This window comes from Pelophylax lessonae, assembly GCF_965119305.1.
Source record: "Pelophylax lessonae genome assembly, chromosome: 11".
In the NCBI taxonomy this organism is placed as follows: domain Eukaryota; kingdom Metazoa; phylum Chordata; class Amphibia; order Anura; family Ranidae; genus Pelophylax; species Pelophylax lessonae.
Window position 1 is genome coordinate 209,838,119 of NC_138778.1, and position 15,042 is coordinate 209,853,160.

Consider the following 15,042-nt stretch of genomic DNA (forward strand, 5'->3'; position numbering starts at 1 on the left):
CAGTAGGACTATCACATTCTTCCTGAGTCTCAGCAGGAACATCACATTCTGGAGGAGACTCATTGTGATGATGAATTTCTGGAGAGGTCTTAATGTGAAAGTCACATTCTTGATTAGTCTCATTGTGAACATCACATTCTGGAGGAGTACCATTGTGAATGTCACATTCTGGAGCAGTCTCAATGTGAACTTCATATTGTGATGAAGTTTCAACATGAACGTCTCTTTCTTCTGCAGTGTCATGGGGAACGTCACATTCTGGTGATGTCACAACAGGAATGTCACATTCTGCCTGAGTCTCAGTGGGAATGCCACATTCTGCTGAAGTCTCAACAGGAACGTCACATTCGTCTGCAGTCTTAATGTGTACATCACATTTTGGTTGCCCCTCAATGTGGATGTCACGTTGTTGCTCACTGGGGAAGGCCTGCTGCGTGGGATCCGTCTGCAATAAAATTCTGCCTTCATCTGCAATAGAAAAAAAAAGAATTAGATTTAGCACCTTGATCTACATTTCATATATATTTTCTTCATAAAACATCAAATTATACAGAGAATAATTCAGTGCAAGGAACAATAAATAAACCCAACATGACAGGGACACAGGGATGACTACTGTTGGCCTTCGTATAAAAATTCTGGTTGCCTGGCAGTTACTGTATGCCAACCCACTAAATTTCAATGACTCAGGAAGCTGGTAACAAGTATTTTTAGTGGTGTGGTGATGCGCTTTCATGTTTAAATGAGTGGGTGGGTCACAAAAGAAGTTGCAACAGGGGGTATTGGTGTCACTTGCTTGGCTTTGCATTGTGGTAGGGGCTTGTGAATCATCAGACCAGCTAAGCAGATGCTTTCTTAACTGTCAGTTTTGCCCAGAAAGCTTGTCATTTCTCAGCCCTGAGATCAGACAGGAGAGGGGTCACTTGCTATGGGGGTCATACACCAGCTGATAGGTTTGCATTGGCCGGGAGAGAAAACAAGTGACTAATGTAGTAGGAATAGTAATGTATGGTTTCCTATATTCTTATCATTGTTTTAAAGATATTCATGCTGTTCCTTCAATTGCTATATATTAGTTATGCTTAACCCCCCCTTTGACAGAATCTTTACCCCAGTAGGGGGAGGGCAGGAGGGACCAGCCAATCACAGGACTGATTCTGTCATATGAGGGGCGTTTTATGAAATCGGTGGGCCTGTGTGCAAAATCATAAGTTGGGCTCAGCTGCTTAATTAAAAATAAAAAAAGTGGTGTACTTAGTGTGGCGCAGTGAAGAGTAAGCATGGCGTTCATTGTGCCAGGGGTGGTGCTAGGATTGTAAGAGACCTGGGGCACCTTTGGGCACACCAAGTAGAAGAATAATACGGTTCACGTAGCATGTCGTGGTGAACAGTGGGTGTGGCCAAATTATGTTAATGGTAGGAGGGGTTTGAAGGGGTGGTTAAATAAAACAGAACATGCAAGAGTCCCACAGACATGTATAAACCTCAGCACAATTATTTAAAAATAAAACTCTTCCATTGTGTCTGATTTTGTGTACATTGAAAATAAATGGAGAGCTGACCATAAAGGATTATTTCACCTTTTAGTGAAGAATAATAAATGGCAATTTTTTAGCAGGTAAGAAATCGTACATTTACTTTTCCTGTAAAGCATTGCAGTGAGATTAGCAGATCCCGGGTACCATGCCGCTCTCCTTCACACTGACAGTTTAAAAAAAAAAAAAAATCGTTTGGCAGCGAACAGGTGTGGAGAGAGAGATGGGGGAGGGGAGACTTGGCTCCAAGATTTACAGTTTGTTTCTCTTGATTTAAAAATCTGCAGATTTCTGTTTATAAGACAAAAGTCAGCAACGTCCATGGCAACCCCTATACATGTTTTTATATGGGGGGGGTGACCTGTCATCAATGTCCATGACAATCCCTATACATGTTTTTATATGGGGGGGGGGGTGTGACCTGTCATTAACGGCAATCCCTATACATGTGTACATATGGGGGGGGGAGGGGGGTGACCTGTCATCAATGGGGTGGAAGGATCCAATGAAAGGCTGTCAGTTATTTTGTATCTATTAATATCCACAACACTTACCAATCCCAGTGTCGGTATTTCGGGGCGGTCCATTGGCTTTACGGCCGGAACCAATACATCTAAGAACGGCTCTGGCGCAGCCGCGCACAAAAGCCCGAGCCCTCTTCATTTTGGGGGGCTTCTTGGTTGGGGTATCTGCAGGACGGTCACTGATACCTTCTTCCATAGCTGATCTTCCTATGGGGGGTTTCTCTTTGGTGTTTTTCAGAGAAAAAAGCTGTTTACATTTAAATTGGTTCATTATTAAGAATAATGAAACACGCTTTAAACGTACAACAATGAAATCGCAATGAAATTGAATTCAAATGAAATCAAATCCAATGAAATCGCAAGAAATATCTCAGCAGAGATAAAGACAGGTCTTCACTGGTCGGTGTCAACACTTGTCTCAGTGATTTCCCGCTCCTGCGGCTCTTTATATAGGCCCAGCCTCCTCTGGCTCCTCCCACTGGTCATGTGACCTTTTTTTTTTTTTTTTTTTTTAAATCTCATGATGACTCAGCAAAAAAAATAACTGACGATTTTTCTTAAAGGAGCCTCGTCCTTGTTTGTGAGCTGTGTGAATTCAGGCTGTAGGCTCAGTATACGGATCTAATAGGGATACGGCTCCTGTAATAACATGTTTTTCTGGAAGTGACAGTTATTTTCACTGACATTTAACCCTTACAGTCCCATGGCTGAAATAAAGATCTGTATTCCTAACCAATTACTTTTCCATATTTAACCCTTTAACTGCCAAACCATTTTTTTTCCTTTCAGCTTTTAACCCTTTCAGTACCAAACTATATACTTCATTTTTTTAAACCCTTAACTGTAAAACCAATGCTGGCCCCCTTTCATTTATTAACCCTTTCACTGCCAAACCAAATAACCCCCTCCACACAAACTTTAACCCTTTCACTGTCAGATCTTTTTTTGTTTTTTTTTAATTTTTTTTTCCATTTTTAGCCCATATGTTAAAATATAAATAAAGGAAAACATTTTTATTTTTAGTTTTGGATGGAGTGGAGAGGGATTAGAACACCTGTTAGGTTTTTATCGCTGTGTGCGCCCCCTTTAGGGATATTCACCCTCTTTGTGTTTCATGTTTACCATTATCACCAAAGGTGAAAGAAAATTCCAATATTTGGGTTGTCACCAGAAGCAGAATTAGAGGGGAAATCTTCCAATGGGGACACCCTGGGATTATGTCACTTTGGGGGATTTCTCTAACTTCTGTTTTTGTTTGGGACAGGAAGTGAAGGGAAATCTCCACAATGGGGACACAGTTGGCAAAGAAAACCTGGCAGAGGTTCTATCCCTCCCTTATTCTATTCTAAATGGGGAAAAACAACATTGTCTTTAGTTCAATTTTAACTTTTCACTTGTTTGTGGGGGGTGATGGGGAGTCTGAAAGAGGGTGCAGCATATTACACATGGGGCTCAACGGGGGTGGAGTGTCTGCAGACACGAGCAACTGCTGCTTTCAGAGAGGGGGAGGGGAGAGCGCTCAGATGGTCATTTTAACCCTTTCACTGTTGGACATTTATTTATGTATTTTCATTTTTCCAATGTACTAATCGCTAATTTCTGCCTTCAAAGCATTCCATAGTTTGTGAAGTGATGAAGGCCCCGCCCAGTCACACTTCTTACATACACCTGGATGGGAAACGCCCATTTTTTCAAGTGTTTTTTTTTTTTTACCCAACAAGCATAGGGCAGTCTATTCATTTCAATGGGCCGCCTTATGTGCAATAAACATGGCAAAGTAGCGCATGGCGTGTTCCGGGTCACTTTTTTTTTATTGTTCTCGATCAATTGTTCGCAGGGATACCTCACATGTGGGGTTTGAATATCGTTTATATATGTGTGCGCGACTTGCACATGCGTTCTCTTGGATGTTAGAGACCTTGCGCTCCTCCACCTTCCGTTTGAGGATGTCCCACAGATGCTCAATAGGGTTTAGGTCTGGAGACATGCTTGGCCCGTCCATCACCTTTACCCTCAGCTTCTTTAGCAAGGCAGTGGTCATCTTGGAGGTGTTTGGGGTCGTTATCATGTCGGAATACTGCCCTGCAGCCCAGTCTCTGAAGGGAGGGGATCATGCTCTGCTTCAGTATGTCACAGTACATGTTGGCATTCATGGTTCCCTCAATGAACTGTAGCTACCCAGTGTTGGCAGCACTCATGCAGCCACAGACCATGACACTCCCACCACCATGCTTACTGTAGGCAAGACACACTTGTCTTTGTACTCCTCACCTGGTTGCCGCCACACACTCTTGACACTATCTTAACCAAATAAGTTTATCTTGGTGTCATCAGACCACAGGACATGGTTCCAGTAATCCATGTCCTTAGTCTGCTTGTCTTCAGCAAACTGTTTGCGGGCTTTCTTGCGCATCATCTTTAGAAGAGGCTTCCTTCTGGGATGACAGCCATGCAGACCAATTTGATGCAGTGTGCGGCATATGGTCTGAGCACTGAAAGCCTGACCCCCCATCCCTTCAACTTTTGTAGCAATGCTGGCAGCACTCATACGTCTATTTCTCAAAGACAACCTCTAGATATGACACTGAGCATGTGCACTCAACTTCTTTGGTTGACCAAAGCAAGGCCTGTTCTGAGTGGAACCTGTCCTGCTAAGCTACTGTATGGTCTTGGCCACTGTACTGCAGCTCAGTTTCAGGGTCTTGGCTATCTTCTTATAGCCTAGGCCAGCCGTCATTAAATGATAGCCTGCGGTCAAAGAACGGACTGCACAATGCTTCCACCCAGACCGTCAGGCCGCCACTATAAGCAGTCATTTGTTTGCTGGGACCTCGTGTGTCCCAACAACCAGTGACGTCCCGTGTATGCGCCCCACCCCACTGCTTCTTTCTACCGCTCCCGACTCACTCCCAGTCAGGCCGCGAGTTGGGGCGTGATGTCAAGTGCACGCCTGCCCCCCTGCTCCTAACTGCGGCTCCTGACTCTCACTCTCAGCCGGGCTGCGAGTTGGAGCCTGACATCACGTGTGCGCCCCGCCCCCCCTGCTGTTTGCGGCTCCTGGCTCTCGCATTTTCTGCCCCCAAAGGTATGTGGGTCACATTTTTAAGGGGGTTGCTTATTTTATAAAGTGCAGACTGATGGGCATATTTTATGATAAGGGACATGCTGATGGGCACATTTTATGTTAAGAGCAACGCTGATGGACACGTTTTGTTTTGCCCAACAGAGTGCCCTCTAACATAAAATGTGCCCATCAGTGTGCCCCTATTTTATGTTAAAGGTCACGCTGATGGGCAAATTTTATGCTAAAGGTTACACTGATGGGCATAATTAATGCTAAGGGTCATGGTGATGGGCACATTTTATGTTAAGGGACACGCTGATGGACACGTTTTGTTTTGCCCATCTTTCTGAGTCATAGCACAGACTTGAGATTCAGACCTCGGCCCAAAGAAAATTTTAGAGGCTGGACCTCCTTGAATGTTAATTCATTACCCCTGGCCTAGGCCATCTTTATTTAGAGCAACAATTCTTTTTTTTCAGATCCTCAGAGAGTTCTTTGCCATGAGGTGCCATGTTGAACTTCCAGTGACCAGCATGAGACAGTGAGAGCGATAACACCAAATTTAACACACCTGCTCCCCATTCACACCTGAGACCTTGTAACACTAACGAGTCACATGACACCGGGGGAGGGAAAATGGATAATTGGGTCCAATTTGGACATTGTCACTTAGGGGTGTACTCACGTTTGTTGCCAGCAGTTTAGACATTAATGGCTGTGTGTTGTTATTTTGAGGGGACAGCAAATTTACACTGTTATACAAGCTGTACACTCACTACTTTACATTGTAGCAAAGTCTCATTTCTTCAGTGTGAGGGGTGTACTTAGTTTTGTGAGATACTGTATAAACCTCAGCACAATTATTTAAAAAATAAAAATAAAACTCTTCCATTGTGTCTGATTTTGTGTACATTGAATATAAATGGAGAGCTGACACTTCATCTGAGCCGACCATAAAGGATTATTTCACCTTTTAGCGAAGAATAATAAATGGCAATTTTTTAGCAGGTAAGAAATCGTACATTTACTTTTCCTGTAAAGCATTGCACTGAGATTAGCAGATCCCGGGTACCATGCCGCTCTCCTTCACACTGACAGTTTAAAAAGAAAACAAAAATCGGTTGGCAGCAAACAGAGAGAGAGAGAGTTGGGGGAGGGGGAGACTTGGCTCCAAGATTTACAGTTTGTTTCTCTTGATTTAAAAATCTGCAGATTACTGATTACAAGACAAAAGTCAGCAACGTCCATGGCAACCCCTATACATGTTTTTATATGGGGGGGGGTGTGACCTGTCATCAATGGCAACCCCTATACATGTGTATATATGTGGGGGGGGGACCTGTCATCAATGGCAATCCCTATACATGTGTACATATGGGGGGGGGGTGACCTGTCATCAATGGGGTGGAAGGATCCAATGTAAGGGTGTCAGTTATTTTGTATCTATTAATATCCACAACACTTACCAATCCCAGTGTCTGTATTTCGGGGCGGTCCATTGGCTTTACGGCCGGAACCAATACATCTAAGAACGGCTCTGGCGCAGCCGCGCACAAAAGCCCGAGCCCTCTTCATTTTGGGGGGCTTCTTGGTTGGGGTATCTGCAGGATGGTCACTGATACCTTCTTCCATAGCTGATCTTCCTATGGTGGGTTTCTCTTTGGTGTTTTTCAGAGAAAAAAGCTGTTTACATTTAAATTGGTTCATTATTAAGAATAATGAAACACGCTTTAAACGTACAACGATGAAATCGCAATGAAATTGAATTCAAATGAAATCAAATCCAATGAAATCGCAAGAAATATCTCAGCAGAGATAAAGACAGGTCTTCACTGGTCGGTGTCAACACTTGTCTCAGTGATTTCCCGCTCCTGCGGCTCCTTATATAGGCCCAGCCTCCTCTGGCTCCTCCCACTGGTCATGTGACTTTTTTTTTTTTTTTTTTTTTTTAATCTCATGATGACTCAGCAAAAAAAAATAACTGACGATTTTTCTTAAAGGAGCCTCGTCCTTGTTTGTGAGCTGTGTGAATTCAGGCTGTAGGCTCAGTATACGGATCTAACAGGGATACGGCTCCTGTAATAACATGTTTTTCTGGAAGTTACAGTTATTTTCATTGACATTTAACCCTTACAGTCCCATGTCTGAAATAAAGATCTGTATTCCTAACCAATTATTTTTCCATGTTTAACCCTTTAACTGCCAAACCATTTTTTTTTCTTATAGCTTTTAACCCTTTCAGTACCAAACTATATACTTCATTTTTTTAAACCCTTAACTGTAAAACCAATGCTGTCCCCCTTTCATTTATTAACCCTTTCACTGCCAAACCAAATAACCTCCTCTACACAAACTTTAACGCTTTCACTGCCAGATCTTTTTTTGTTTTTTTTAATTTTTTTCCATTTTTAGCCCATATGTTAAAATATAAATAAAGGAAAACATTTTTATTTTTAGTTTTGCATGGAGTGGAGAGGGATTAGAACACCTGTTAGGTTTTTATCGCTGTGTGCGCCCCCTTTAGGGATATTCACACTCTTTGTGTTTCATGTTTACCATTATCACCAAAAGTGAAAGAAAATTCCAATATTTGGGTTGTCACCAGAAGCAGAATTAGAGGGGAAATCTTCCAGTGGGGACACTAGTTCTGGTGACACCCTGGGATTGTGGGGGGAGTTCTCTAACTTCTGTTTTTGTTTGGGACAGGAAGTGAAGGGAAATCTCCCCAATGGGGACACAGATGGCAAAGAAAACCTGACAGAGGTTCTATCCCTCCCTTATTCTATTCTAAATGGGGAAAAAACAACATTGTCTTTAGTTCTATTTTAACTTGTATGTGGGGGGTGATGGGGAGTCTGAAAGCGGGTGCAGCATATTACACATGGGACTCAGCGGGGTGGAGTGTCTGCAGACACGAGCAACTGCTGCTTTCAGAGAGGGGGAGGGGAGAGCGCTCAGATATTCATTTTAACCATTTCACTGTTGGACATTTATTTATGTATTTTCATTTTTCCAGTGTGCTAATTGCTCATTTCTGCCTTTAAAGCATTCCGTAGTTTGTGAAATGATGAAGGCCCCGCCCAGTCACACCTCTGACATACACCTGTATGGGAAACGCCCATTTTTTCAAGCGTTTTTTTTTTTTACCCAGCAAGCATAGAGCAGTCTATAGATTTCATTGGGCCGCCCTATGTGCGACAAACATGGCAAAGTAGCGCATGGCGTGTTCCGGCTCACTTTTTTTTATTGTTCGCAGCGATACCTCACATGTGCGGTTCGAATACCGTTTACATATGTGGGCGCGACTTGAATATGCATTCGCTTCTGCGCGCCAGCACTGAGGGATCGGGGCACTAAAAGTGTTTTTTTTCCTATTTATTTTATTCTTTACTTTACACGGTCCCTTTCATTTTTGTCACTTTTATTCCTATTATAAGGAATGTAGACATCCCTGGTAATAGAATATAAGGATGACCGGTCCTCTTTTTGGAGAGATATAGGGTCAAAAAGACCCCAAATATCTTCTTTACCTTTAACCACTTCCCCCAAATGTACGCCCCGTACGTCCTCGGGCTTCACTGGTAATAACGGGATGGTGGGGGCACCTACAGGCATCATCTCCGTATCATTGTTTGCAGCCAGCGAATTCTCTACAAGGCAGAAGTGATCCGAGGGGCCAATTAGCCACTGGATCACTTCTGCGGGTGGTGGAAGGAGGTCCCCTCCCCCTCCCCCATCTCTCCAGTCCCATAGCAGAGGCCGGGAGCGGTGTGGCCGGTGGCAATGACTGCCCTGTACAGAGAGAAAGGAACTGGCGTCATTCTCCTCTCTTTGTAACTCTGGAAACCGGGAGCGAAAAGTGTTCATCACTTCCCTGCTCCGCCCCCTTTGTTTACCTGTCCACCAGCGACCAGAGAAGCAGCCGATCGGACCGATCTCAGTCTGTTCTGCAGCATGGAGGGGGGGGGGGGGGTGGTCAGAGGAGAGATTTGGGGTCTAACCCCAAATCTCTCCATAAAGAGGAGCTGTCAATGTCCCATGCTGTCACAAGAGATGTTATTCATCCTTTGTGATAGCAATAAAGTTATTATAAAAAAAATAAATAAAAAAAGTATAACATTTTTTTTTTTTTCAGAAAATAAATAATAATAAAAAAATAAATAAAGCGCACCGTACCGCTGTGCTTACGCGCAAATGGGAATGCATACGTTATTCCCACGCATATATGTAAATGTTGGGTATTGTCACGAACGTCAAAGCGAGAGAAATAATTCTATCACCAGACCTCCTGTGCCCCTCTAAACTGGTAACCTGTAAAGGCATTTAAAGCGTCGCCTATGGAGAATTTTAAGCAATGTAGTTTGCCGCCATTCTACGGGCAGACGCAATTTTAAAGCCTGACATGTTAGGTATCTTTTTACTCGGCATAACATTATCTTTCACAGTATACAAAAAAATTGGGCTAACTTCACTGGTTTATTGTTTTTTTATACTTGAAAGTGTTTTCTTTTTTTTTTTTTAAATTGCGTTTAAAAAACCGCTGTGCAAATACCGTGTGACATAAAAAATTGCAACACACACTATTTTATTCTATTTTGAGGTTCTAAGTAGTTTTCTAGCAAAAAAGAGTGTCAGAATAGGTTTGGGAAGGAGGGGGTTAAAAGCAAATGATAACAAAAATGTATTATTTTTTTGCTTTAAAAAAAAAAAATAATTTTTACTTCCAGCCTGGACTGGAAGTCACGTCATGACGTCTCTCTGGTCCTCCAAGGTCATAGAGTGGATGAAAGAGTACTAACTGTTTGATGGGTTATGGGAGCAGCTGGCCACACCGTCAAATGGTTTCTCAGGTGAACTGGCGGAAACGGTAAGCCCGGGGAACACCGGCGAGTGTTTCATGAGCCGCTTGGAGCGGTTCCATGAGAAAGCCGGGTACTGGGGTTATGGGGATATCTTCAGCTATAATCCCAGGAAACCACTTGCAGATCACAACGGATATATACGTATTGCGGGTGGCAAGGGGGTTAACCACTTACCGTATAGTTATGTACCGGTACGTCGGTACACTTTGTGGGGTTATACCGGGATGATGCCTCTTAGTTAGAGGCATCATCCCGGTACCGTGGTTTGAAGCCGACGGTTGGCTTTCCGTCTGTAACGACCGATGCGGCTTGGGAGCCGCTCGATCGTTACCCAGGTGAGCGGGAGGGGACATCCCCCCCCCCTCCTGCCGCCTTCCGTGGCTTTGCTCAGGGCTCCCGTCCCACCGGGAGCCCCGAGCACCCAGCCGGCACGTCCGCCGGCTGGATGGAGTCCCGATGAATGGCGGAAATGGCATTGATCGGGTCTCCGATGACGTAACCCGGAGGCGGCGTCCATGACGTCACTTCCGGGTTACTGTACTGCAAAAGGCGGCAGATTTGAAAAACGTCTGTATGCAAAAATGCAGTTTTCGGCGTTTTGCATACAGGGAAGTGTAGTGGAGGGGTCTAGGGTCTTTTAGACTCTCGATCCCTCCATAAAGTGTATAGTGATGTCGCGAACCTAAAATTCGCGGTTCGCGAACGGCGAACGCGAACATCGGCAAATGTTCGCGAACCGGCGAACCGGGCGAACCGCCATAGACTTCAATAGGCAGGCGAATTTTAAAACACACAGGGACTCTTTCTGGCCACAATAGTGATGGAAAAGTTGTTTCAAGGGGACTAACACCTGGACTGTGGCATGCCGGAGAGGGATCACGCAAAAAAAAGTTCTTAAAAATTATAATTTTTTGATAGAGAGCCAATTATTGGAAAAATTAAAAAAAAATAAAAATAAAAAATTTCTTTGGATTTAGCATCTGGGGGGTCTAAAAAGTGTACCTGTGAAGTTTCAGCTCTGTAGCATGTCCAGAACCCCTAAAAAACAGCATTTTTCTTATATTTTCAGGAATATGGCTTCTCTGCGGCTGGCTTTTTCTCTTGCAGGCATTTAGCGGGCATTTTTTTAGGCAGGCATGTCATTTTTTGTATTTAGTGTCTGGGGGGTCACAAAAGTGTACCTGTCAAGTTTCAGCTCTGTAGCATGTCCAGAACCCCTAAAAAACAGCATTTTTCTTATATTTTCAGGAATATGGCTTCTCTGCGGCTGGCTTTTTCTCTTGCAGGCATTTAGCGGGCATTTTTTTAGGCAGGCATGTAATTTTTTGTATTTAGTGTCTGGGGGGTCTAAAAAGTGTACCTGTCAAGTTTCAGCTCTGTAGCATGTCCAGAACCCCTAAAAAACAGCATTTTTCTTATATTTTCAGGAATACGGCTTCTCTGCGGCTGTCTTTTTCTCTTGCAGGCATTTATCGGGCATTTTTTTAGGCAGGCATGTCATTTTTTGTATTTAGTGTCTGGGGGGTCACAAAAGTGTACCTGTCAAGTTTCAGCTCTGTAGCATGTCCAGAACCCCTAAAAAACAGCATTTTTCTTATATTTTCAGGAATACGGCTTCTCTGCGGCTGTCTTTTTCTCTTGCAGGCATTTATCGGGCATTTTTTTAGGCAGGCATGTCATTTTTTGTATTTAGTGTCTGGGGGGTCTAAAAAGTGTACCTGTCAATTTTCAGCTCTGTAGCATGTCCAGAACCCCTAAAAAACAGCATTTTTCTTATATTTTCAGGAATACGGCTTCTCTGCGGCTGGCTTTTTCTCTTGCAGGCATTTAGCGGGCATTTTTTTAGGCAGGCATGTCATTTTTTGTATTTAGTGTCTGGGGGGTCTAAAAAGTGTACCTGTCAAGTTTCAGCTCTGTAGCATGTCCAGAACCCCTAAAAAACAGCATTTTTCTTATATTTTCAGGAATACGGCTTCTCTGCGGCTGTCTTTTTCTCTTGCAGGCATTTATCGGGCATTTTTTTAGGCAGGCATGTCATTTTTTGTATTTAGTGTCTAGGGGGTCACAAAAGTGTACCTGTCAAGTTTCAGCTCTGTAGCATGTCCAGAACCCCTAAAAAACAGCATTTTTCTTATATTTTCAGGAATACGGCTTCTCTGCGGCTGGCTTTTTCTCTTGCAGGCATTTATCGGGCATTTTTTTAGGCAGGCATGTCATTTTTTGTATTTAGTGTCTGGGGGGTCACAAAAGTGTACCTGTCAAGTTTCAGCTCTGTAGCATGTCCAGAACCCCTAAAAAACAGCATTTTTCTTATATTTTCAGGAATACGGCTTCTCTGCGGCTGTCTTTTTCTCTTGCAGGCATTTATCGGGCATTTTTTTAGGCAGGCATGTCATTTTTTGTATTTAGTGTCTGGGGGGTCTAAAAAGTGTACCTGTCAAGTTTCAGCTCTGTAGCATGTCCAGAACCCCTAAAAAACAGCATTTTTCTTATATTTTCAGGAATACGGCTTCTCTGCGGCTGTCTTTTTCTCTTGCAGGCATTTATCGGGCATTTTTTTAGGCAGGCATGTCATTTTTTGTATTTAGTGTCTGGGGGGTCTAAAAAGTGTACCTGTCAAGTTTCAGCTCTGTAGCATGTCCAGAACCCCTAAAAAACAGCATTTTTCTTATATTTTCAGGAATACGGCTTCTCTGCGGCTGTCTTTTTCTCTTGCAGGCATTTATCGGGCATTTTTTTAGGCAGGCATGTCATTTTTTGTATTTAGTGTCTGGGGGGTCTAAAAAGTGTACCTGTCAAGTTTCAGCTCTGTAGTATGTCCACAACCCAAAAAAAACAGCATTTTCTTATGATTTTTAGTAGAAAACTAATGCAGTGTCTTTCCAGCTGTCTTTTTTTCTTTCTGGCAAGCTGAAATATGATATGCCAAGGCAAACATGCCTATCAGTTGAGCTATGACACAGACAACACTGCACACATGGGGAAATATGTAAAACAAAAAACAGGAAAAGGAAATTAGGTGACGGTCACAAAACATGATATTGTGATTGGCCAAATAAAAAGTCACCTCGCGATGAGGTCGCGCCAAAGTCGCGCTAAGTCGCGCCAAAGTCGCACTGGAAGCGACGCTACTTTAGTGGTAGCGGCAGTGTAAACCAGCACTAAAACATCCAGTGTGTGAATACGATCAGGTATGATGTTTTATCGGTCAAGTAGTGTAAGGGTTACGCCCGTCGCCCGCTTCACAGTGACAGACCAAACTCTGACAGACCAAACTCCCCGTTTAACAGTCAGTCAGTCCATTTGCACAACCGCAAACTCCCAATTTGCACAAGGTTGGATACCAAGCTAGCCATGTCCCGTTCCTTGTCCTCACTGACATCATTGAAGGTCTCTTCCTCCACCCAGCCACATACAACACCAAGGGTCCCCGAAAGGTGAGAACAAGCCCCCTGGGACGCCTGCTGTGGCTGGTATTCCACCTCCTCAAAGCCACCTTCCTCCTCTGACTTCTCTTCTTCAGACTCCTCTCTCTGCGTTGCCACAGGTCCAGCAATTGACAACGACAAGGCTGCTTCTGGTGGTGATGAGGACCACAACTCTTCCTCTTCATGCTCATCTACAGCCTGATCCAGTACTCTTCGCAGGGCACGCTCCAGAAAAAACGCATATGGGATGAGGTCGATGATGTTGCCTTGGGTTCGACTGACCACCAGGGTTGTCATCTCCGCAAAAGGACGCATGAGCCTACAGCCATTGTTCATGAGCATTCAGTAACGCGGCCAAAAAATACCCAGCTCCGCAGAAAGAATGAAAGAAAATGAATGTTTTTTTTTATGAAAAATTATCCTGCGGATCGCTTTTGGTCTGTACACAATGAAGCAACGACCTTATCATCTGGGGTGTGCCAACACAATCCTAGAGGTGATCGCTTCATTGTGATACGCAAGCCCCTTCACCACGACAAGGTAACGATCACGAAGGGGAATTGACACATGTATGTGCCTTTTTTTTTGTTTTTTGTTTTTTTGCAGCCACAGTGTAGCACCAGAGGCCAGAAAAATTAGGCATGTACACATGCATGAAAAAGTAGGTATTGTTGCAGCCGCTGCTGTAGCAGCGGCCTGAAAAATTGAGGTTTTAAGGCAGAAAGTGCACTAAAACATTGCTGCTTGAACCGTAGTTGGTGGCGGAGACGTCACGTAAGTCATCCGGCATGCAGAGAATGATTATATACAGCAGCGTGTGGACCATTTTTAGGCCAAGGCATCTCAGTCATCACCAGGCCTTTTTTAGTCAAATGCATCCCCCACTGTCAGTCCCTTCGGGATCCATGCCTCATTCATCTTAATAAACGTGAGGTAATCAAGACTTTTTTGACCTAGGCGACTTCTCTTCTCAGTGACAATACCTCCTGCTGCGCTGAAGGTCCTTTCTGACAGCACACTTGAAGCGGGGCAGGCCAGAAGTTCAATGGCAAACTGGGATAGCTCAGGCCACAGGTCAAGCCTGCACACCCAGTAGTCAAGGGGTTCATCGCTCCTCAGAGTGTCGATATCTGCAGTTAAGGCAAGGTAGTCTGCTACCTGTCGGTCGAGTCGTTCTCTGAGGGTGGACCCCGAAGGGCTGTGGCGATGCATAGGACTAAAAAAGCTCCGCATGTCCTCCATCAACAAGACGTCTGTAAAGCGTCCTGTCCTTGCCGGCGTGGTTGTGGTGGTAGGAGGAGGATTACTTTCACCTCTTCCCCTGTTGGATTCCCGTTGTGCTGTGACATCACCCTTATACGCTGTGTAGAGCATAGTTTTTAACTTATTTTGTAGCTGCTGCATCCTTTGCGACTGCCGGTAATTGGGTAACATGTCACAGACTTTCTGCTTATACCGGGGGTCTAGTAGCGTGGCCACCCAGTACAGGTCGTTCTCCTTCAGTCTTTTTATACGAGGGTCTCTCAACAGGCATGACAGCATGAAAGACCCCATTTGCACAAGGTTGGATGCCGAGCTACTCATGTCCAATTCCTCGTCCTCACTGATGTCATTGAAGGTGTGTTCTTC